Here is a 26,564-nt window from a genome sequence, read left to right as displayed (position 1 = left end):
GATACTGAAAGAGATAACTTAAATCCTGTCTGTCTGCACTAGTTTGGCCCGGAGGGATTAAACTTCCCTGCATGGTCACTGACATGTGGTTATCTCATCAAATCAGTTCTCAGTAAAGATAAGGAAAAGGGGACCATGGGGGACAAACGATCAGCGATTAGGCATTGTTTGTCTTACAGAGGGCGCAGATAGTTGTAAGTAGTGCAGTGGGGTTTTAAAAGTATTATGCGCTATACAATAACTGAATATTATTATATTGTTGGTGTCTAATGTCTGAAAGAAAATAATAACTAAGATTTGCCAACAACCCATATGTGATATTTATTTATATTCCTCGTATTATATGTATACTAATAATAATAATAATAATCTTTTAAAGTCCACTCCAAATGTTATTAAGTTAAACCGAAAATGGAAAATCTTTTTGCCCAATTGATCGTGAGCCCGGCAGCCACTGAGCAGCGCCAGATCAAATTTAAGGGCATGGTACACCCTTAGGGACTTAAACATATGTATTTGCAGATTGAGGCTTTGCATGAAGGTGGCACTTGCGGAACAGTTGCATAGTTAAATTAGGTTGAAATTTTCACTATTATATAGGTTGTTTTATGTGGTTATGCAGTTGTAGTATTTGAGAGTTAAGTATATTTCTTTAGTTTTTGTTTTTAAATACAACTTCGGACGAATCAGGCGATTACTAAAAGCACGTGTTCAACTCGCATGTCAAACCAGGCCCCTCGAGATCCGCCATGTTTGCTTAGACATTTGAACACGATTCGAACGGACCCGAAGCCCATGAATTATTCATTTCCTTTTCGATGCCCCTACATTCGTATATGCTCTTCACGCAACATAAATACAAATCGCGGTTCAACTCCGAGCATGCGCATTAGGAGAAGTGATCTTTGCTTAATCTAACGGCGCACGAATATTTGCGAATCAGAGTTCTTAAAGTACTATTATGATAATGTGAGCGCAATCTCATTAACACTGTTGGGAAAAAAATGATTCATATTTGGTCCTTTTTTTAACATTTATTCGACGGGGGAAAAACACATATCAATAGTTTCTTTTGAATACTATGGCTAGGTCCACAAAAGTGGCATGTCGAAATGATCACAATTGTCATGATTTCTGATTATTAAGAGAGTTGAGGAGATATTGGCGTTTGTTTTGTTTACTGGATTGTTTCTATCATTATAAGAATCACAAATGAGAATTGCACATTTACAGGAAATACTCTTCAAAACTATTGATCAATTCTTATTATATCTGTATTATCACTCCATGCTGGCGCAAGCTTAAAGGCAATACAAAAGGAAAAGGTAAAACGAAAAATTAGAAAGAGGGTTTGAGGGGGAGGTGTAGAAACACAATTATATGTTTATATATCATATATGTCGGGGAATTGAAACGCTTTTTGTTCTCGTTTAAAAACAAATGGAAACATCTCAAGTTGAATTTGAAATTAATCATTCTCACAATATTTTATTATTATCTTGTCTTCATTTTTATGGAGGGGGGGGGGGGATGCGTGTTCAACTATAGCCCTTTTTTCATTAAAATAGTCATGTAAAAGAGAATTTCTATGCAATAGTTCCGAATGCATATCCAAACTGCAGTTTAGAATAATTAAACAAATAAGAAATTACAAATCATTAAAACAACAGCGAAATCCAAAATGTGAATGTCAAAAAAATATAACCACAGATCAATTTTATTATTCTAATACAATGCTCATGATTTTAGTTTTTGACTTTATCTTTCTGAACAGATTATGTTTCCAAAACATGTCACAACATTTTCATAATTGATTATTTAATAAAGGATTATTGCGTGCCATTGCGCGTCCAAAATGTCGCGTAAACTGAACTCATCGCACAAAAATGCGTGCAAAGGAATCGTTCGACTTAACACGCAAAAAGCAGGAAATTGATGGGCAAAAATTCATGCAGTAATAATTGATTATTTAATAAAGAATTATTGCGTGCCATTGCGCGTCCAAAATGTCGCGTAAACTGAACTCATCGCACAAAAATGCGTGCAAAGGAATCGTTCGACTTAACACGCAAAAAGCAGGAAATTGATGGGCAAAAAGTCATGCAGTGTCAAAACTGACTAGAAATATTTCTTACCCGCTGCTGTTGTCGCCATGTGTTCCTTCTGCTGATGATACTTGAATACAGCTGCTTCGTCCCCATCTGTCATGCACCTATCCAGGAGAGATAGAAGGCTGTGTTGGTAAACAATCTCAAAAGTTGTCTTATCGCAGCAGATATTAACCACCTCGAAGATTTTACTAATTCCTTTCACCTTCAGTGTTGATCTTAGTTTGTCTACGTGCTGTCTATCAGGAAAATCGACGTTGGTTATAACAGCCACTGGGCTTCGACCTGAAATGAGACAGATTCTTGCTTCATGCCCCCAACATTTGTAAAAGATAATATAAACCGAGAGAAAATTGATTTCTACATACATATTTTATGAATACCTTTCCACTAAATACAAATTAGTACTTTAAGCAGTAGTAAAACAAAATGCTATAGTAAAATCTATTTGAAAAGAAAGACATATCAGACAGTTTATTAAAGTTCGTTATTTTTACGATCCATGGTCTATTCTATACATTTAAAGATTCTCGGCAGTGACATTATATAAATGATACATTCAACTAAATTTATCATTATATCTACTCGCACATGAGTTGAGGCTATATGGGTTTATTGTAAGAAGCCGTCAGGCTGAGTACGATAGGTGCATACACAGGCTCAACTAGAGTAAAGAAATATAACAATCGTTTTTGCTTTAAAATCAAATTATACAGGATTTCCATTGTGTGATGATATGCATTTAATGAGGCAAATAGTGATAATAAAAGAGAAGATTCACTTCCGAAATGGCATGGACGTACAACCTCAGATTTTCCCGAAGTAAATAGATATCCCTCGAGCAATGAGAAAACATATTTTTATTGTTTGAAAATGGTGCCCAACCTGACAGGAAAAATAGGTTAATTTTTTGTCATAACGTGCCTATTGGATCACTGCTTTCTTCTTTTTAAAAATGTAAGGTGCCTCTTACTTTTATTCTTGTGATTTTCAAAGAAAATTGAAGTTCTTAAAATGCTACACTCACTAAACATAACAAGTGCATACAATATAAGTACAAAAATGCAATTGTTTTCCTCACCATCCTTTATTTATAATGATGGCAGTATTGCTGCCTTCGTGATTGAAACATGCACATGAAACAATCTTCCCATTCGGTTTGAAAGTTTAGGTTTCCTTCAGGTCAAGTACGTTCATGTTCGCATGTGATAATAACGCATTCAACCATGTTCAGTTTTAAACTAAAATCTGGCCAAAACGGGTGTTGACACGCCATTTTCAAAACAATTTTGCTCAGTGAAACGTGTATGGATTAAAGTCAACAATGTATCATTTGTAAAAATATTACTTTACATATACGAAAAGCAAGAAATCATATTAAACAGCTAATTCACATTATTTGCTGGTTTGGGGTTTCGTTTTGTTCTTCCTTTAGGACGCACTGTAAAATGTCGTTTCCCTCTTTAAGTGCGGTCAAATGTAATAATTGCATTGTTATTAATGTATTTGATAAATATATTCTTTTTTTTTTACCATCGCTTATATGATTACTGATATTATTATCTCTTCATCGGAAAAAGCGGTAATATTAGTGTATATTGGGGAAAATTGCTTTATTAGGAGAAGCTTGTTACCTTGTTGCGCTTCCAAAAAGCGAACGACCTTGGAGAGTCCATTAGTACTCTGACTGATATTGTCTCGGGCACTGAGAATAGTGTGGAATTGAAGAAAATCATCGGTAAATCAATATTCATGCATATGCAAATGATGTTTCATCCGCTCAATCCGACTTGCTTGCATAGAACAAATTAGCATTTTTGCATGAAAAAGTGAAGTTTTCTAAAAAGTGCGTATTTTACCAGCAATTGGGGCGCCCGGAATTCCCTTGGGTATCCTTTCCAAAAATATAATATAAAACAATAATATGCAATTACTCTGTACTTTTGTCGGAAAAACATAGAATTCCAGCACAATGTCGTCTCTTTTCGCATTGGAGAAGAGCAAAGTAGCGAGTTTCAATCACACTTTGACCGCTCTCGCAAGCTCTCACTCGTTTCATTTTGGTCAGGCAGCTTTGGGGTGAGTGGCTAATGAATATATGAATCGTTAACTTTTTTCTGGTGTTAAACTTCTTTTGGTTGATTGTATATTTTTTGTCGGAATAGTTCAGTTCATTTTTAGTTCAGTTCAGTTCAGTTTATTATTTTTTCTCAAGCATAACAAACAATATTATAATATATACAAGCATGGCAAATATACATAGTAAGTGAAAAAACGGAAACTACAAACAAGTTTATAAAAACTTGTATGGAAAAAACAAAACTGAAGAAAACAAAAACGCTTGACCAATAACCTTCAGCGTCTAAAGTCCCGGATGCACGCGCAAGAAAACAGGTCGTAATGACCTCATTATTGCTTTATCGGCGTCTTTTATCGTAAAATGCCACACTTTCAAAATGTTTATACATCTTTTTTAATTATTTTTAACTGAAATATATTTTGTCTCATACCAATGAGGTTTTGGTGTTATTTAAGGAGTATTTTCCAACCGCGCCAAATTTCATTGACGTATCGACAATCTAAATGAGTTCGTGTTGTTTTTCAAGAATCCAGTTCTTTCTGTTCCACTAAATGTCCATATGCGGAGTTGTTTATCAACTAAAGTATTCAAATATATAAATACTACCTTCCCAGGTGCCGGTGTTGAAGCGTTTCATTCACCTGCTATTATTATTTGTACTCCAACAAACAGAATTAACAACAGACTTAACTCCGTTTCGTTGACAATCGGCCGTAGACAAAAGACTTAATGCATGGCTGATTGTCAACGAAACGGAGTTATACCCCATTCACATACACGGATTTTTCTTACGAGTCCTTACGGATCGCCAATTCGTAGTCAATCGCAAGCATCCGTAAATAACTCGCTGGTATCCGTAAATAACTCGCAACAACTCGTAGACACTCTTAAGCATCCGTGAAAGAAGAGGCAATTGTTTTGACATGTCAAAAATCTTCTTTCGATTGTCCACGGATTGATTTGTCCGTAAAAAGCTCTTAAATAGCTCGTAACAATCCGTAACCATCCTTAAACCACTCGCAACAACACGTAACCATTCGTAAACTGCTCGCAAGCATCCGCAAATGATTCGTAAAGGGCCTATCTCACTGAGCAGCGAATGCTTGCGAACGTTGCGAATTGGGTTCGCCAATTTTCTGACGAATGTTGGCGAAACTCAGCGACATTAAGTGACGTTTAGCGACAATTAGCAACATTTGAGCGAATGTCTCCGAAAGTGTTTGCGAAAGGCAGTTGGCGACTATTAGCGACTGTAAACAAATGTTAGCGACAACTTTTGCGAAGATTAGCAACTATTTGCCAATCCTTTGCCACTATTCGTGAACGTTTGAGACCTTTTGCTAACTACTGGTACTCAATGGGTCGATTTTTATAAAGGAACCATATGGTAACGTGGTCGCTAGCTTTGGCGAAACACCGAGAACTGACGAAAACAAAGAGCAAAATCGTTCAACAACCGTTTGCAAAGGCTTACAACTGTTTTGCACACGCTAACGACTGTTTTGCAAACGCCTGCAACTGTTTGCGGAAAAATAAATTCGCAAAGAAATTGTGAACATGTTCAAAATTTCTTTGCGACAAGAAAAACTGTTTACAACAAAGAAAACTGTTTGCGATCTTTCTTGCAACCTTTTACAACATTTTACAAACTCTGGCGAAACCCCAAATTCGCTACGTTCGCAAGCATTCGCCGCTCAGTGAGATAGGCCCTTAACAGATTTATGTAACGATTCTTTACGGTTAGTTTACGATTTGTTTACGGATTATTTACGGATTATTGCGAGCAGTTTACGGATGGTAACGAGTGCTTACGTGTTGTTTACGATTTTATTCAGGTCATTTTACGATGGCTTTACGGATTGATACGGGTTATTGCGAGCATTTTACGTGTAGTTATTGTTACTTTACGAATAGATACGTATACTGTACGAATAGATACGTATACTTTACGTATGCTTACGAACTGTTTACGATTTGGGGAAAGGTATACACGCAGCAAATTCGAGCACTTCATTTCCAGTTGTTATTTTTTGGCTAAAAATCGTGAGGAGTCGTAAATACTCGTAAGTTACTCGTTACTATTCGTAACAACACGTAAACAGGTCGTAACTAACACGTTAGTTGCTCGTAGTTATCCGTGACAACTCGTAAAAAATCTTGAACTGTTGCCGTAAATACATCGTAATAATTCGTAATAATCTGTAATAAACCGCAAACAGCTCGTAATAACTCTTAAACCGGTCGTAAAAGTGGCCAAATCGTAAGGATCCGTAAAAGATCCGTGAGTTTGTGCGATCCGTAAGGACTCGTAAGAAAAATCCGTGTATGTGAAGGGGATATAAGTCTTTTGTCAATTCTGCTTGTTGCTACGGCAGGCAGCCAGTGAAAACGAATTCGTTTGATAAAATTATGGAAATGCAAGCACGACTTTAAACAAACAGAACTTTGTCATTCCTTGCTCATGTTTCGTGATTGAGGTGTCATTTGAAAGGGCAGTAACTCAACTTTCTGGAAATGTGATTTTCTTTTTGAAATTCAGATACCGTCCGCCAAATGACTTTTTGGTTTCCTCTCTTCAAATTCATTTTAATCACTCATGCGTGAAATATGCATCATATAAGTTGCATCAAATGAAAGAAGAAGATCTAAGCTTTCCAAATATGTATCATTTATTAATTATAAATGTGACTAAGTTATGATAAAACATCGATAATTATCGTTTTCGTTTTTTCTGGGACGCACTGTATAGTGCTTTTTTTTATGACTGTCCTGATAAATAATAGTAATACAAATAATAATTCAAATCTAGGTGCTTTCCTCCGACGCGATTCCTTTCAAAATTCGTAGGCGTAATCTCCAGCATCCGTTCAAGGTCACCTCATGCTTCGTTTTCCGAAATCATTCTAGGCCCTTTCTTTCTTCTTTCGTATCTCCACAATCCTATATCCTATAGATTTCTAACAAAGTCCACTAATTAATTCAATAGTTGATACATGTACCTGACCTTCAAATGGCATCTTCATACTCTAAATTCAAATCCGAATTCGACTCCTTAAAAATCTCTAAAATTCTTTAAAATTTACACCCAACAATCTAACATTGGCATTACTTTCTTATACCGAATCCGTTTTGTATCAAGTTGTAACAGTATCTTCACCTTACTATTGCACAGAGCCATGCAAAATTTCACGCTCCAATAATCATACCTGCCATATATAGCGCCCTTTAAAGTTCCGAAACCAGCTTTCTTACTGTGGCCGTAAGTCAATCGTGCCAGCCCAGACTTGTGCCCTTTATTAGGATTTAGATGTTTTAATATATGTCCTTTCCAGCCAATAAAAAAAAATATATATACTTTATCACTGACCGACTGTGAGAAAATCGCCCTCCGAATTCGCAGTTTTCAAAAAAATTGCAAAATAACTTCAACGTGCTCTAAAATTTCGATCTCTATACCTACGTCAATGAAACTTGCAGACATATGTAAATATGCACACATGACAACTTGAGTTTGGTAATATTTGATGACGTCATAGCAAAGCTATCTTCAAAACTGATGAATTGTCTATGCATTACTTAACAGCCCGTTTAATGCTTGCGGTACAATTTCGCGCAGATGACCATGGTATCAAACTGACAGCATTGAAATTCCCTTTCGAATGATACCAAATACAGTATAATATTATGTTCACACAGACAATTATGAGTAAATCGCATTTGAACAAGGGTCACTAAACGAATTCCGATGAGTTTTAGCCCAATTATAACACGTATCGGCTATGACGTCATTTTCCAGACCTCTTTTCGCCTCCTTTACGTCCTTTTTTGCAAGCGGAGTCTAGGCGGCCAAACGTAGGGCATCTTGCAGCCCGATTTGTAAAACTTGTCAAGGGGTGAGGGGCATTTTAGACGCCATTTTATACTCTGCATGATTATGTTAGTATGAACGGCCGTCAGTGCCACATCGCGCGTCATGTCGTGCCTTTCATGCACCACGAACCCATTCGTTTTGCACGTAGTGCTTGTTATTCCAATCTAGGTCCCTTTCTCTAGCCCGATTCCGTAAGGGTAAGGGTAATTTCCGAAATTGCTCATGCGTGACCTCCTAGGCGAATTTTTTCCAGTTTCGGGCCGTTTTGGAGGCAATTATTTCGGCCTACCTATATCCACTATCTAAGATGCTTGAGACGTCTTACCAATTGCTCTTGATATTCCAAGAGATGCTCTTTTGTCTGCAACATCAAACTTGGGCGTCAACGCAAGCATATCGGTCTAATACGATTGCAGTTTTATTTTATTCTTTTTCTTCACCTCTCGCATTTTTGTCTGTATTATTTTCTCTTATTTGTTTGTTTAATTGAACATAATCTCCTGCTCAATAGACTGCTCTTATATATAAAACGAAGTCTACAATTTACAAGCTTAGCTTTTAATTAGATTTCCCCATATTTGCCCATCCCCAATTGTCTAATTTCAGTTTAAATACCATGCCTTTGTATGTATATCTCTATATTCCAATTTGATTATATTGTTAGTTTCATGGCCTGGTATTATTATATGTACCTCTTTATACTAATATTAAAATACCCATTGGTTTCGTTCTCATCATTTATTACTTTTGATTTATGTAATAGATGTGAATGTGAAATATGAAATGAAACTAAACTGAAAAATTGATACTCAACTCAACACTTTACATGCTATACAATTTGTCATTGTGTGTTTTTATTAATATTGGTTTTTTACCTCATTAACTATTTTACCGATGTATTAGCTTGTTTCCTATTTATTTCTTATGATCATGCATCTTGTTATTATGTATTACTGTTTTTTTTCTATCGGGTTTTTCAAACGTTTTTGCTGCATCCCTAAAATGTTTGTTTTCTACTGAATGTCTAAATAAATACAATACAATACAGTAGACAAGAATTTCATGTAGTAATTTACTTAGTTAAAACAATTCAATACATATTTTAGATTAAAGTGAATTTCAACCTTGCTCATGGCATGTTACATTCATTTTCCAGGAGTAATAATTAGCCACTTGTCATTTATATTTCATTTCTTTAAGGAGAAAACAAGCTTCACGTCTATTTATACAAATTTGCTTGTTTCATATTAGTAAACTTACTAAGCGTTGATTCAAGGGACTAACAAGGATGACCACGAAGAAGTCATCAATATAAATTTGCTGTACACCGTTTAAATATTATTAGGTTATGCTTCTTTTGAATGTGAATTCTGTATCATAGTTAATGAAACATCGAGCCTTTCATAAATAATTACAAACATGCATGTATAAAGAGAATGGTTTACTTCGAACCATCGGGTCCTCGCGTCAGTTCCACACATTTTCTTGAAACATGCCCTTATTGAGATAAAAATAATTAAAATCTTACCCATTGCCTGTGTATCTTCTCAGACTCACTTTATATGGTCGAATTACAATTAATACAAACATGATAATTGACAAAATAACCTAAAAGCATAAGAAATATAATTCTCCTGTTGCAGTGAGCACACCGTTTTGAAACTTGTTTGAAAATGTTAGAATTTGAAAATATTCTACAAACTCAAGTACGTAAATATTGTATTTGTTTGAATCATTAGTTCATAATGTGGGCAATAAGAATAGCTTGGCAAATAAAGAGATTTAGCTCTAAAAAAATGTCGTCTGACCAAGTAAATATCTTAGATGTTGCTTTAATCCGAGCATTGGAAATTATACTCTCGTATTATGAGAAACGTAGTTTACAAAGAGCATCGTTACAACGCGAAGTTGGTATACAGGTCAAACACAATACGTGGGAGTGTCAAATTGAGATTATCGTTTATAAAATGTATTGTGATATATAAGAAACACAAAAGAGGGAGGAAATAAGGATTTCCATAGAAAGAGATCGAAGGGTACATTGTATAATATTAATTTAACACTCCCAAGTACGAGAGATGTAGGATGAAAGACTCCCGCAATAACCTATCCACGCACTCCTGCGGATCGCGTACTCGAAGAACGCCGGATAGTATGGAACCTATTGCAGCATTCTCTTTTATTAAAAAAAAGTTGATAGCAAATGAAGCACACGGGACCGTGATTGACCAATTTTATATACCATATTAGTAGAACCTATCTTAAAGGCATTTTATCGAAATCAGGGATAAATCTATATAAAATACAACTAACTTAACTTGGAAACAAATATCAAAACTTACCTGAAAACGAAGACTGCGCAGCTGATTGAATCTTTTCGTTTGTATGCATCGACAATATGATCGTTAACTTCATTTTTCCATTGTACCTCCTGATTGTAACCGCGTTTTCCATCTGTAGTATAATTCAAGGAGTCACAATGCGATTGCTGTTAGTAGATTTTATGTGGCAACGCAACGTGTATTTATATATACATAATACTTCAAGTTACAGTGTCAATATAACAAATTAGTAAACATACGAGCCTCTTTTCCCAGAGACTAAAGTTCCCTATCTTTGATCGAATTTTGTTAACATAATGCTTTTCCTATGTACAATACGTCCTCCATCGTTATAGAATCAGTATGCAATATCATTACAACATGGACCTACTACCATAGTTCAAATAACTGCAATTACACTGCAACCAAAAATCTTAGATTTTTCTCATATTCCGGTGTTCCGCCGCACAGTGGGCCAGGGAGGGGCCAAAGTGCGCCAAAACTAATTTTTGTGATTTTTTGTTGGTTCTGGGCCCAGTTGAAAGATACAATGATTATTGACGTCATCACCGAAAGTCTCTCATTACCTATATGTGTAGGTATTAGGGACAGTTACACATCAAGACATTTTAAATACAATTTGAATGAAAATGGGATTATTATAGTTTATAGTTCAAACACTTTTTGAAAAAAGATACGTGCAGCCAATGAACTTACTGTAATTTTGAAACGATTTTAAAACAATGCGGCCCAAAATATTTCTGTAGTTTTCTTTTGTTTACAGAAATAAAGGTGCTTTAAATTATGTTTAAATACTTTCAGAATAATGTTCTGGCAATGTGACTTTTACATTGATCAAACTTACAGCATAGAAACAACTTCTTAAAATGAAATGCATTCAAATTAGAATGGTGACACGAAAACCAAATATGTTTCAACATTTAAACATGAAATGAACAACTGGGGGAAAGGAGGCCCCCATCTTGGACCTGATGTCCCCCATTGCCTACACACATTTCTGATCAGATACTATTTTAAACACAATATAATCATCAAATACTGAAAAGAACTATAATGAGTAACACATAATTATATCAACTATAAATGAAAGCGAGTGCAACAGGCTTTAATATGGGAAATGAAGATAAAGTTGCTAATAGTCTCTTTAAATTATGGGCACATGTTAGCGATAAAGAATAAGGAGCTACTCATCAGAAGAGAAAAAGGACTTCCATTAGATAAGAACAGAAGCACTTGTAGAAGTTGAAAATGGGGCACTTCTCGCACCTGAAATGGGGCACCCACAAGAGATAAAAACAGGGCCATTCATGAAATATGACACGGACAATGATAAAAAATATAGAGGTGGAACTTGTCAAAAGGGCAAAGGACACTTATTATAAACGAGAAGGAGCACGTGTCAAAGTAAAAAGGACTTATGAGAATGGATAAGGGCACTAATTATAAAGGAAATGGAAAAGAATTTTGCTAGATATAAAAGTAAGACGGGCACTTGTCAGATTTGATAATGGTCAATTAAAGGAACGGGGGCACTTGTCGAAGAAAAACAGGCAACCATCATATTTTAAAAGTGGCATTTGTCGGAGTCGGAGGCATTTTGTCGAAGGCTCTTATCACAAGGACAATGGGCACATTAATAGAAATGAAAATGCGGAGCTTGCCAAAAAAAGGGCACTTATGAGAGATGAAAACAGGCACTTATTAGCAAGGCAATGGGCATTTGTTACAAAAATAAACAGGGCACTTGTCAAAGGAAAAGGGCACCTCTCATGTTTCAATAGGAGCAATTATCGGAGGTAAAGGGGGATATGGATTTACGAGAGGTAGTGAAGGGCTTTATAATAATGTGAAATGGGCACCTATTCGAAAGAAAAGGGATTTTTTTTTCTTATGTTAAAGGGGAACTTTGGGGATACTTAAAAAAGTGGGGGAATATGTGCCCTCCTTCAACACCACCTCTTACTGTCTGTGTTTACAATTAAATAATTATTTCAAAACATGTGATATTCTCCGTACCGATTTGTGCCTTAAGTTCTTGTAATGTTTCGTCTTGGGTTAGTTCATCAAAACCACAGTTTTCGACCACGGCAATGTTGTCTATGAGATGTGCTAATATTCGTTTGACTTTATGCCCTCCCGCTGTTTCATGAATATCTCTCCGTCTCGTCGGTGAGAAGGACCCACAAATAGCAAACTTCAATGAGCAGATCAATGATGTTTTCCCACATCCAGTCATGCCAAAGAGCCCTGAAATTAACAAAATAATGAGGAAAAACCGTTAAAGACGTGTAGTAGAGGGTTTTCATGGGGAATTTGTCACCATCCTGGTCTTAACCAAATAACAGGTGTTGTCAGCAGGGGTGTAGATTTGTATCCGTTGTTGGGGAGGGAGGGAGTGATAGGTGTCAAAATATTTTCGGCAATGGATCAAAGCAACCAAGAGGTAGAAGCGTGTGGCAGGTTGCACCCCTCCATTCCAAGTTATTAATTTGTTCAAGTCACCCTCAATAAAGATAACATTTCAGAGAATATAAGAGTGGTAATAAGATTAATAACATGCTAAGTGTTAGTCCTGACTCTTGCCTGCAGTGTAGGCTTTCCAGACTGATATCATTTATTTTTAGACAAAATTTAGACATTACCAAAACAAAATCCAAAGGTGAGGGATATAAACTTGTGAAAGTTACCAGTGGGAAAATGCATTAATAAGCAACCAGTAAAGGTTCATGTAGACAGACAATTCTTTATTTCCTGGTGATAGAAACATACATTTTATGAATATTGATGTATCCAAACAACATTCAATACAAACTGTCTGTTTCTTAAAAATATAATATAGAACTTACGTTCTAACTACGAAACAACAAACTTCCATTATCTCCTTCTTCGCCCAGATATACTTATCATACAAGATACGCTCTAAAATATAAGCATAATATTCCCCTAAGGCCCTGACCAGAGCACTATTTTTTTCTTCAAAAACTATAACCAGTCTTAGAAGGTGCTTTATTATTGGAAGGGTGTTATAAACAAAACTTCAAACTTAATAACATTCTAACCCTCAAAAACACCTGAACTATCTTATGCCTGTTACGTTTGAATACAATACATAGGCCTACATCAGCTTTTCAATAAAACAAAACTAAGTTGTGACATAATAATCTTTCTCCAAAATATCGAACTGGAGTATTATGTTGGATTGCTTGTTTATGTACATACAAAGAGCTTATTTTCAAGAGGCACTAGATCCATGTGTGTAACTTAAGAAAGAACTCTTCGTTTACCCGATTTTGTTCAGGACTGTGTCTATGGAAAATTGTTATTAGAAGATGCATGTGTTCATAATTTCTCTCGTAATTTAGGTAAATAATTTTGTTCAAGGTAAATAGAGGGAAATGTCTATCATTATCTCCATTTGCTATCAAAAGATGTTGCTCGTTTCGGAAAAAAGCTCTTCAAATATTTTACATGTACAGATATAAATAAACAAAGAAATGGATGAAATCAATGAAACAAAATATCGTCTCCTACATGCTGCCATTTGGACAAAACCGTCTTTCTCTTGTCTTTCTTCCTTTTCTCTTCCCCTTCCCTTTTTCTTCTGCCCGTTTCTTTCCCTTTTCCCTTTTTCCCAGGTAGCAAGCCCATATGGGGATGATCTGGGTCACTTGTGCCATCTGGGCTAAATGAAACCCATATATGTATCCCATTTGCGGCCAATATTTGGTAACCCATATGGGATCTATCCAGGCCAGCCCTTATGGGTCCCAGATGGAAATGAGCTAGGCGTACTCATATGTAGAATATGAATATGCCCATATGGATATTAACACATGGGGAAAATCTTGGTTAACCCACATGGGATATATCTGGGTTAACCAATATGGGTACCAGATGGGATTAAGCTGGGCATACCCATTTGGGCCCAGTTAGGTATGGGTCCAGGGGCCAACGATTACCGACAAAACTAGCCACCAATTACCGACAATATTAAATGTCCCGATATCTACAAATTTAACCCTATAAACCCGGCGCCGAAGATAAATTGTTTTTCCTATGAACTACCTATAGTACTTGCGTGTGCGCAAATGGTCATTTTCCTCAACGACAAAAATATACGAATTATTTCATCAACTTAGTCAGCATCATAGCTATATATTTTAATGCAGGCGCGTAGCTAGGATCTTATTTTAGGGAGGGGCGGTACTGAGCAAGCGAATCACTTAAAGAGTGCGCGATGGGTGAAAGGGCTCCCGCGCGAAGCGCTAAAGCTTAGACGTTTCATTCAATCATTAGGGAAAGAAGACGATTTGTGGTACCGTTCTCGACTCTTAATCCTTGTCTAAATTCAGTTTCACAGGAAGTTTAGACGTGCCATTAAATTGTAAGAGAAAGAAGACGATTCGTTGTACCGTTCTCGATGCTTAGTCTTTGTCTGAATTCAGTTTCCCCTCTCCCGCGCGAAGTGCGGAAGCTTAGACGTTTCATTAAATTATAAGAGAAAGTAGACGATTCGTTGTACCGTTCTCAACTCTTAATTCTTCTTCTTAAACCTCACAAAATTTTGAACCACAATAATATCGAATTATGTCATTATGACAATGACGTAAACAAGAAAATACGTAGTAAAAGGATTTCCTGTTTTCACGAAGTGACGGCTAAGTTACGCGCTGCGCTTACAGCCGGCCGTCACTTCGTGAAATTCTCGTCCGCTCTTTTTCTGCTTTCATTTGTTTCACGAAGTGACGGGAGTGAAAATTTCGCAATTTGGAACAGTGACAGACTATGAAAAGATGAGTTTGTTTAACAAAAAATTAGGTAAAGTAATATGATACACTCTTTTGAGTCATTCTGATTCTTTGTAAGCAATATTTAATATGTCCATGTGCGCAGAAATGTATACAAAAAGCACCGCCGTTCCACACATCGCCCCGTATATACTTATTTTCATGTATAAAGTGATAAAGGAGTGAAGTATGTGATGCAAAACTAAAACGACCAAATCATGTCTGAACAAACATACATCTAGATTAAATACCTTAAATACCTTATCTCATTTCACATCAAATATTGATTTAATAAGGGTTTTTTTTTTTTTTTAACATCTGCTTAAGTTAAGAATAAGAACGAAGTTTTACTTTTAACGAAAGTTAGATTTAGAGTTTAGACCCTACTTTTCTTTTAGTTTTAGTTTTACTTGTACTTTTAGTATTAGTAGTTTAACTAATTATACATTTCATTTAGAGTCTATAACTCTAGATCATCATTTCATAATAATTAATTTATGTCAGCCACTAGTCAATAATCTAGAGGTGAGTAGATCAGGATCTAGACAAAACTGAGTCACTGTGACTTTACTTGTAAATGTGGGCTTGGGGTGTAAGCAGCTTCAGGGCTCCAAGCCCAAGGCCAACATGGCCAAGGGCAAGGGAAGTTATGAAAATTATCATCATGCTGAGCTGAGATGGCATGGGATATGGAGACCCTCCTGTTTAACTGATAGGGAATAAGTTGCCTTTCAAGCAAAAAGGGACATGAATGAACAGTTATTTAAAAAATGAAAATCAAATACTCTACGGTCCTACCCTGAAAATGACTAAATGACACCATCCGAAAATGGAATACTTTTGTTTAGAGACTGAAGTAATCTCATGAGTAGTCTACCAGTTGGGGAACAGTGCACACACATTTAGCTTATTTTCTTCCATTATCTGAGTGTACTCAAGGTGTGTTTTAAAGGCAGTACTTTAGTATGCTTGGCCCGTCACCCTATAAAATAATTCTTTTTACAAGTGTTCTTGATACAAGCAAATGTTGCCCAACTCCACTCCGTGTTTTAAAGAATTTTTTTCCAAGCAAGCACCATACCAGATGTTGTACATGTCACAACATTCACATGATAATCTACAGGAATAACCTACACTTCAGTGGTAATGATTATGATGATGTTTTTGCTTTCACTTAGTTTCAGATGCAGTAGATACAATTTGCGCTTATATGAAGGAAGCACTAGAACTGGTACATCTACTTGTAAATGCCGCAGGCCAGATACAAATCCAGGTGAGAATAGTTTTCATGGTCTGTGAAAGAAAATCACAAATTAGCCGCATATAGAGAGTTATGATTAATCATGACCGGTCTGTATAATGCCATCCATTGATTTGCGCTCACTACCGAACTTGCGATCGATAAAAATCTTTGAAATACACTGCTATTATATATGATGGCTACATAAGCAATTAAATATTAATAGGAAAATATAGCTATGGAATATGTAATGCACTTAGCAGAAGCCGACATAGTACAAAGCTGGACAGGAACGTGTTTCTAATTTTGGCAAAGGCTATATAAGTACATGACCATTGGCATATAATGTTTTCAGCTAAAACTTCTAGGAACCAAAATTGGAATATATGTTGTAAATAGAGTGTATAGAGTCAAGTGTTGATCATCAAGTACCAAGCACACTCACAGCATATGTGCATTGGGGGTGGTAGTTGTTTGGTAGGGGCAATTGAAAACGTCTGTTTGGGTCAGTTATGCCTAGTGATTAATTTGATGTACAAAAGATAGTATTAGATGTATTTCTTTACCTCTGCTTTCAAAAAAAGAAGGAAAATAACTTGTACTGTAATTATTTATTTTATTCTACAAAATTAGATTGGATACAGGGACCGGCATGCTGGTTAGATGGGTCCTTGATAATTCACTGCACACAGAGCTACAGATTGTGACTTGGCATGGTGACCTCAAAGTAGTTCAAATGGCATCTAATTTTTTTTATAAATCCTTAACACAAATTGCTAATACTAAGGTTATACCAATTAGAGTATCTCATTTAAGAGCCTCTCTAAAAGTTGGTACCAAAACTACACAAAATGATTTCACCTAATCATAAATATAATGCACTGTAAAGTTCCCTTTCATTAGTGATATTCTGATAATAATTTTCTATTGATTTTGAATTGGAATTTGTGTATTATGATTTTTCTTTCTCTTATTTCCTTTTGCTTTTAAGCAGTCTAGATCAAGAATCTTCGCTGCTTCAACCACTATCGCTTGGATGACATACATGTGAAGAAACTTGAAGAACTTTTGTTGAAGAGCATGCTTACAAAACTAGAATCAATCATTTTGATCATTGTGGCAATGCTTCAATGTTTCAACACCTCAATCTCTCTGTTATACTGTTTAATTGTAAACATTTTGAATATCATATAGAAAACTCCACGCATAATTTTAATTGTGTGTAGAATTCAGTAATCGCAATGAAATGGATTGATTATAAAATCAATGAATTGATTTAAAGTGAACTGGTAACATTGTCCGTGATTTCTGAAACAATGAACTGAATGGTCGTACCTGTGTCAGTTGTTTGTTACAGTATTGTAATGAACTCCTGCACACACAAATCTTTGATATTCACATTTTTAGCTCAGAACAGCTATTTATCAGGTACACGTACCTCAATTTTAGAAATCAGTAATGCATATTAGAGTTTTTGATTTCAGTTCCATGAATTTTCATATTGTAACTGTCGGTACTCCATACTCCATACGCCTGCATACGTAGCGTTCCATACTCTCATAGCAACCCATTTGAGAAGCACAATTGTACGTCACGATGTAAAACCACGGCAAAGTTAGCCTGTTTTTATCGTAAAGTTACTACTTGGTCTGCCCATGATTATTTGGTCTGCACAGTGGTAAGCAATTAAACATGTGTAATTTGATTGGATTATAGTATCAGTGTTTGTGACATAGGTTTCGTCATTTAACTATAAATACCACAGATTATTTGATGATAATGAGAATGTTGCATGCCATTGCCCTTATTATAATATAGCATTATTTAGAACTGTAGAAGGCGAAGTACATCCGCACTCACTTTCAATGAATACATAACTCACAAGATAAGTTTATAAAATCATAGTTTATTAGCGAGTTGTGCAAATGATGCATACAGTGTAGATATTACAATTATCGGGGTAGCAAATTACACAATGAAGGTTTCAGTACTTAAATTAAGTTGTTTATATTTAATCTCCAATCTTTTTGCTCAGACATACGTGTTTATAAATAATAAGAGCATGCAGTTCAGGTACATTATGTTATATTACATTGTGGTTGGTTATGATACATGTATTTAGTAGTTTATGCTTTACACGAATGTTAGCTAATAAGGATAACAAGGTATTTGTTTAGTAAGCACTGCTTTTTATAAGATGGGTACCTGCTTGCAATAGTTAATTGCTTGTCATTTATTATTAAGTGTGCGATGTTATTTCCGCACATTTGCATGGTTTGGGCCAAAATGTTAAGGTCAAGTTAGACACCTAATACCAAAGTTGAAAGGTCAACAGGACATCGATTGATATACTTTTCTTTGGCTTTGTTTTATAGTTCTTACGGTGACATGTAAAGTGACTTCCAAGTTGATGGCTAAATCAGCTAAATCGGCGTCATCTATCAAGTTAACGGCTTATTCGATATTCGAGAGTGAGATTGTAAGCCTGTAAAAATTTTCTTCAAGGAATGATGACCATAAAGGAAGCATGATTAAAGTGCCCGTATACAAGACCTGTGACTGTATTCATTTATGTGGTGTAAACGTGTCAAGATCGAGAGGGGCAGGCACACATATCGTATCTTTGTATTGAAAAATTTGTTTATTTCGTTTAAATGTTTCTATTTAAAAGGGGTTCATGCCTTTATTAGAACATGAATGTAACTTAATTTCCACAATTTGTTTTTTCTGTCAAAACACAATGTTACTAGTTCACATTTAATGGTTTTATTTTTTACTTCTCTAGTTATTCTCATCATAATTGTATTTGGTACTTCAAACTATCCTATAATCATACAATATAATGTTGCTGTTTTGAATGTATCTGTATGATGAAAAAAGAAATTATTTAGTCAAAATGATATTTTGGGTGAAGATAACCTTTTAGCATTGGTAAACTTTGTAGCGTTTGAGACTGTGTACTAAATTTTATTGAAATACCCTACAAAGAGATTGTGTAAACTGACTTGCTTCTGATACTCTACTCACAAAACATTTATGAAAAACAGTGATGAAAAAAAAAGTAACCTTGATGATTATATTAGTCATATTTCCCAATGAAAAACTCCACCACCTTTTTTTTCTTCTCAAGAACTACCTTGTTTCGTTACAATCAACATATAACCTTTCAGCTAGAACACGATAACCATGGCGTGCAAGAAAGAGACTATACCACACAGTACTCTTTTGAATACCTCTTTTGTCTTCATGTAGACAATCTATGCATATGATGAGGATGATGATGTAAAAGATAAAGACATTTTAGCATATTTACAAGTACTGTATAATGCTTGTAATAACCTTCGTATTCCGTGGATGTATACCTGATGAGTCTTTTCCACAAAACCCTAAATGTACGTTTCAAAATGCAATACAGTATTGATGATAATTGATGATGATATGTTTGGTATGAATTATTTGATATTTTAAATTTATATTTACCTCTTTTTTGTTTATTGTTGTAAAGAACTTATTGGCATGCACCCTGTAGATTTTCATTATGTGTTTGATCTTCTTATCGAAAACAAGATCAAACACATCATCATAATCTATAGAGTGCAACCAAAGATTTCTTAACAACAATTGAATTTTTTTCAGGAAGCCTAACAATAAAAGCTGTTTTTGATTCCAAGAGTATCGTAGAGACGACAAACAAATAAGTATAATAATACGACGTCGTAAAGCGCGAGACCGTTCACTTCTTTTTCTCCCCGCCAAATAATCCGATCAAAAGAATTAACCGAGGGTAATCAACTGTTAAACGAATATATCATGAGTCCTTGAAAAATTAAATAATACTGCTTGTCAAGTATTATTGAAGAGCAGCAAAGGCGAACACGATTGTCGCTACAATTCAGAAATCGTTGATTCGATTGCTTTTCTCTCAAAATTACCATGAGATATCAAGCTACATAGAACTATGATCGACAAAAAAGATATTGTCTTAAAAACAGCCAGAAACATTGTAACTTGAATGCATAAAACATAATAGCAAATGAATAAGACTAGAATGAATAGGACACAAGTTAATTTTTACCATTTAAATCATTAAGTACCAAATACCTAACCAAATTTCGAGCTAGATGCATATAATGGAAAGCTTAAAGACAATGATTCATGACAAATTGTCAATTGTCATTCCTTTAAAAGATAATCAGGATAATAAGGAGCAGAATGATACCTCTACTACTAGGCCTACGTTTACATGTATAATACTACACTACTACCATTGTTGAGTATCATGAAATTGTTTCACGCAATAAAAATCCCATATTGTTTATACGCGCGCAGCTACGAGCCGCCACTTCGTGAAAACAAAATCAAAGCGTTCTATGTAATTTGTGTTTTTACGAAATGATGGTTGTGTTAAAAGTTCAAACAGAGGAATAAACTAGAATTTAAATTGTCACGAAGACGAATAAGGTGGTCTGTCTAAGTCTTATGATAGATTTGAGAATGGGAGAAGTTATATAGACATGTAAACAATGATGATCGTGATGAACATGGTGATGATCATTATAGTAAAGGTGATGATTATGATGATAATGATAATGTTATATATTGATAAAAACGATGTTAATGATGATGATGATAATGATCATGATCATGATGATGTTGATGATGATGATGGTGACATTGATGATGATGATGATTATCATCATGATATTGATGATGATGATGATGATGAGCATGAGCATGATCCTGACATCTGATTGAAAAACATGAGGAAATATTTAGATAGCATATAGTCTCAGCTACAAAATACTAAAATTTGGGAGAAAACTGTTGAATAACAACCGAGATACTGGTCAAAACATATTGTCATGCAGATTCATGTTTTGAAAAAAGTGACCTCCCATAGACATAACACTCAAATATAACAAATTATGCATTGTCGCCTTTAATCGAATATTTAACTATGATGACGTCATCCAAATGAAAAATAAATGGCATATTTCTGATACAGAATTATCTCAGCTACAACATATCGAAATCTGAAAGAAAATCGATCACCGATAAGTGAGATAATCTCAATTAAACAAAGACAAAAATGACGTCATCAACAAATTACATTTTGTTGAGTTTAGATGTCAATATGTTGACTTTGTTACACTTTGTACGAGTCAGGGTGGTATGAAATCATATCTCCAACTCATGCTTTCTCCAACCATGATATAAACATTGGGGTCGATGGACTATCTGAAGAGCTATTTCGATTTTTAAAATGGCATGATTTTGATCAAATTTGCATTATATTGCCCATAGCAGCACGCGCGGATTTTGAACTTTGACGCACGCTCACGACCTTATGAAATATGAAGAGTAACTGAAATTAATGTAAATTGTCAATTCCGTTAAGAGGAATCCAAATCATGTAAACATTTTAAATTTGACCTCTTCCGCGCGCTTTGAGCACGCACACCGCGCGCGGGGACACGAACGGACGGAAAATTTTGAAATGCTTAAAATGACCTGATTCGTACTCTCGTTTAATAGTTAAGTGATTTTGAGCAATTTTAAATTTTGACGCGCACATACGCGCGCGTCATGACCTTATTGTGACCTTTGATAACATGACCTGTTGACCCTTGACCTGAAGTATATGTGATATGAATGTGAATGAACTTTGAGTACGCATCATGAAGATATGATGGATAATGTGATTTCACAAAATGCCGCCTGGATGACGTCACGATAATTTGATGACCTTGAAAATGTTCCTGTCACGTCTCATGATGATTACTTATAACTATGTCAAAATTGAGAAAAATTGTGTGGATGGATATTGAGAAATCGGTTGCACAAAAAAGTGGAGAAATAAATAAAAATAAATAATAAACTAGAAATTTAATTCGTCATGGGGACGAAATAGGTGGTCTGTCTTTAATTTTTGTGATCATTTAAAATTCAAAAAGAAAAAAAATTGAAGAAAAAAAAAATTGTTGGAGACGCCTGGACTCGAACCAGGGTTCTCGAGTTCTGAAGTCAAGTGCATTACCGATATACCAAAACATTTCCCATAGCGATTACACGTTCACGGAAAATGGAATCCTCAAATCCCACATTCCAAGTGAAATATGAGCATGATCCCGGCATCTGATCGAAAACTAAAGGGGAACACTTGTGATAGCTTATTGTCTCAGCTACAACATACTCAAAGCTGATTGTAAACAAAGATAAAACGACGGAGATATTGCTCGCGAAAGACGAGAATGTAGAATCCAGTTTTGAGAAAAAGTCATGTCCCTTAGAGAATACACGCAAAATGTGAAAAATTGACATGCCTCCTTTAATCGCAAAAATACGCCATGATGCCATTGTCAAAATGAAAATTTGTGGTTACTGCATTTGTAGAAAATTGTCTCAGCTAAAACATACCAAAATTAATCAAAGTAAATCGTTCAATATTTACAGAGATACAATCAATTTTCCAAAAATCTGCTGACGTCATAATATGCAAATTGAAATTTTGAGTTCGGAGGCCATTATGATGACGTCATGAGTTAATTGAAGGTCAAATTAGACATGAAATCAAATCTCCGACCCATACTTTATCAAGATATGAAAAATAAATTGGGTTCGCCTTGCATTCTAAACAGCTACAATGGATTTTGTATAATCATGTTTTTGCCCGTATATGCTATGTATTACAATAGCTCGCACGCACGAAGATTATCCTAAACGGACGCTTATTCCGTTATTGATGGGCATAAAAAGATGAACAAGGTATCAAAATGCTTGAAAAAATGTGCCAAATATGATGACAGAGAAAATTTGGCGATTCTACGTTGAAAAATGCAAAAACGCACGAAAACGCGCACGCATGCGAGTGTGCGCGTTTTTTTGCAAAATGCTTAAAATGGCCTGAAACGTATGCAAAATTAATTTGAGATGATTTTGAGCATTTTGAAATTTTGCGCGCGGGCTGACTCGCGGACGTACGCATGCGCGCGCGTTTTTTGACCTGAAATTGACCGGACGGATATTGACCTTAATCATGATAAATATCAATGAGAAACGCTTTTCCGTTATGAAGATATAATCATGAGTAAAAAGTACCAAAAAAAACACACAAAATGGCGCCTGGATGACGTGATGAAGATTTGATGACCTTGAAAATGTCACTGTCACGTCTCATGAGAATGACCTATGACTGTGCCAAAATTGAAGGAAATTAATTGAACCGATCTTGAGTTATCCTGTGAACAAAAAAGTGTGAAGAAATAAATAAAAATAAAGAATAATAAATAAAGAAAGAAAATTCTGACGAAAACAATAGGTGATCTGTCATTGACAGACCACCTAATAATAATAATAATAAAGAAAGAAAATTCTGACAGAATCAATAGGTGGTCTGTTGACAACAGACCACCTAAAAAGCAGCTACAAAAAGAAGAAAATGTACTCTATCTCGTAGTTTGAGTTATTTTATCTGTACATCAATTAAACATAACGTTTTGCCGTATTTAGTGTCCATTTCGGGAATTCCATCCACGAGAGAAGTGACGGTTATGTTTACAGCCCATTTCCCCCCAAAATATAAGAAATTATGGAAATAATTAAACATAGAACTAAACATTGAGATATGTTCTATCCCAGGATATAACATTTATTTGCCCTTGATACATTAAAGAGGTTGAGATTATAGTTTGAAAGTTTGAAAGCGATTTTATTCAAAACTACCTTTCTTTTAATTGCGCGCTTATCCGTCACTTCGTGAAAATAGGGACGATTTGTGCAACCAACTATCATGAAAATCAAAAAGCTGTACTAATCAGTAAAACCCCGACACTTTATGGCACGATAAGTAAATAATAGCCGACAACCTTGAATTGAAATAATGGGATGGACTATATCGAGACTAACTAATCTCCTCAATAATAGGCCGGCCCGGTACCCTGTATACGCATGCGTGACCTGAGCTGGGCCGAGAGCGCTAGCTCGAGCGAGATTGTTCTATATAATTATTATAAGCTTTTCAATAATAGGCCCGATACCGTGAATAGGCGTGAATGACCATACCGATCGATAAGGCCTAAAATAAAAACTGGTTGTATTGCCCTGTGGGTGCCAAAACATGGGTCGGTCGGTCGGAAAATATTTTTTTTTGTCGCCCTCTTTGGACCGATATTTTTCAGATTTGAATGTTTTTGTTTTTGTTTTCGTTTTTTTCCCGCCCTCTTTTGGCTGATATTTATCAGTTTGTAATGCTTTAATACATGTGTTTCAGCGTCATCATTCCATTGATATCTTATTCACCCCCATATTGCTCTGGTTGTCTGATTTTTGCCAGCACAAACGTAGGATAGTTCGCGTATATAGCAGACGGCAATCGTCGGATCAGACGACACTTGATAGTGATTTTGTATGTGAGATTGCTTTGCTAAATATAATTTACAAGAATCTTTTCCATATCTTTAAACTATCATTGATATCTGATAATTAAACAGTAAGTAAATAAAACCTACCAAACTAAATAATACAATGAAATACTTGACTGAAAGTAGGAGAGTTTAATGTGGTGCACAATTGCACCCCTCTGTTAATAATTGAATAGTCCATGGTGTTCATGAATATTCATGTTTTTGATGACCTCGGCAAAATGCTTGTCTATACTAAATGGATAAATTACGGTTGGATGAAATGGACATAATGAACAAATCAGAACTGATCTATGATAATTCATGCTTCTTATCCTTCGTGTGCTTGACTTATAACCTTACAGTCGCGTGGTAAATTGAGTCCAAAGTTCGACTTGTTGTACATGTGTTATATAGGCAATGGCGAGCTTGCTACCTATTTTGATAACGTACGTCGTTTAAACAAAACATGAATTTTTAACGATTTTTGTTGGATAAAAGTCCATTGGCTAACGTACGTGTTTTGCTGCTTGATTCTGCCGATAGGGGGCGTTCTCAAATGAGACTAAACGGAGCTATATGATAATTATCCATTGTTTTCACGAGTGATAATTTTGGAATAATTTTGTGTTATGCATTTATATCCCATTTAAACAAACAAAATACATATTTTTGTATTTATTATTATTTTTTTTTTTTTTTAACGGTTTAAAAAATTTAATTAAATTAAAATGCCGACCGAAGATTTTCAGATTATTTTGGGTCGGTCGCAAAGGGCAATCGACAAGTTTTTATTTTAGGCCTAAGCGCGCGTGCAGTGTATAAAGGTATCCAGAGCGAGTGTGGAATTAGCTGCTTGTAAAATCATGATGTCGGGCTTACACAGTCCTAGCTATAGTAGACCCAACGAATCCGAAAATCTATGAAAATAACGTAAACTGTCTTGCATGTGTTTCAATACGAATATCCTGAAAGAGGACTCATGCATGTTCATGCTAAACTCGTAATAAACCAACAATTACGCAACCACAGTCGGTAAAAAAGTGAGATGCATGTAGCCAAGGGTTCAAGGTTTGTATACAAGTAATTTATATAGCATTTAAAAGGTGAATAGATGTGCTTTTATGCAATAAAAATAGCCCTTGCTCGGACCCGAGGAATCTCTGTTCCCGTTAGTGAGTAGATACATCGGGGTCCGAGAAATCTCGGTCCCCGAGTTGAACGGGTTAAAAGTTGCAAAGGTTATTCCAATATTTAAGAAGGGTCAATCTAACCTGTATTCAAATTATCGGCCCATTTATTTCCTTCCTATATTTTCAAAAATTCTTGAGAAATGCATGTTTAATTGGCTTAATTGTCTCTTTCATTGAAAGATTTCAGTTGCATTTCAGTAATTAATTTGGTTTCAGGTCTAAACACTCAACCTCTTCTGCTCTTAATGAATTAATTTATACCATCACAAGAGATATGGATGCTAAATATATATCTATTAGTGCGTTTTTGGACCTTTCAAATTAAGGCCTTTCATTGTTCAAATCACGAAATATTATAAGCAAAACTATTTTGTTTAGGCATCAGGTGGTATCCCTTTAAAATGGTTTCAAAGCTATTTAGATGACCAAAAAACAGTTCACTGTTAGCAATAAAAACCTATCTGATATGCAAAACACTTCATGCAGAATTTCGCAAGGGTCAAATGTAGGCCCCCTACTTTTTCGAATAATTATAAATGATATT

The sequence above is a fragment of the Strongylocentrotus purpuratus genome, unplaced genomic scaffold (assembly GCF_000002235.5).
Source record: "Strongylocentrotus purpuratus isolate Spur 01 unplaced genomic scaffold, Spur_5.0 spur5_scaffold_18, whole genome shotgun sequence".
NCBI classification, from domain to species: Eukaryota; Metazoa; Echinodermata; class Echinoidea; order Camarodonta; family Strongylocentrotidae; genus Strongylocentrotus; species Strongylocentrotus purpuratus.
Note: the sequence above shows the minus strand (reverse complement) of the source record.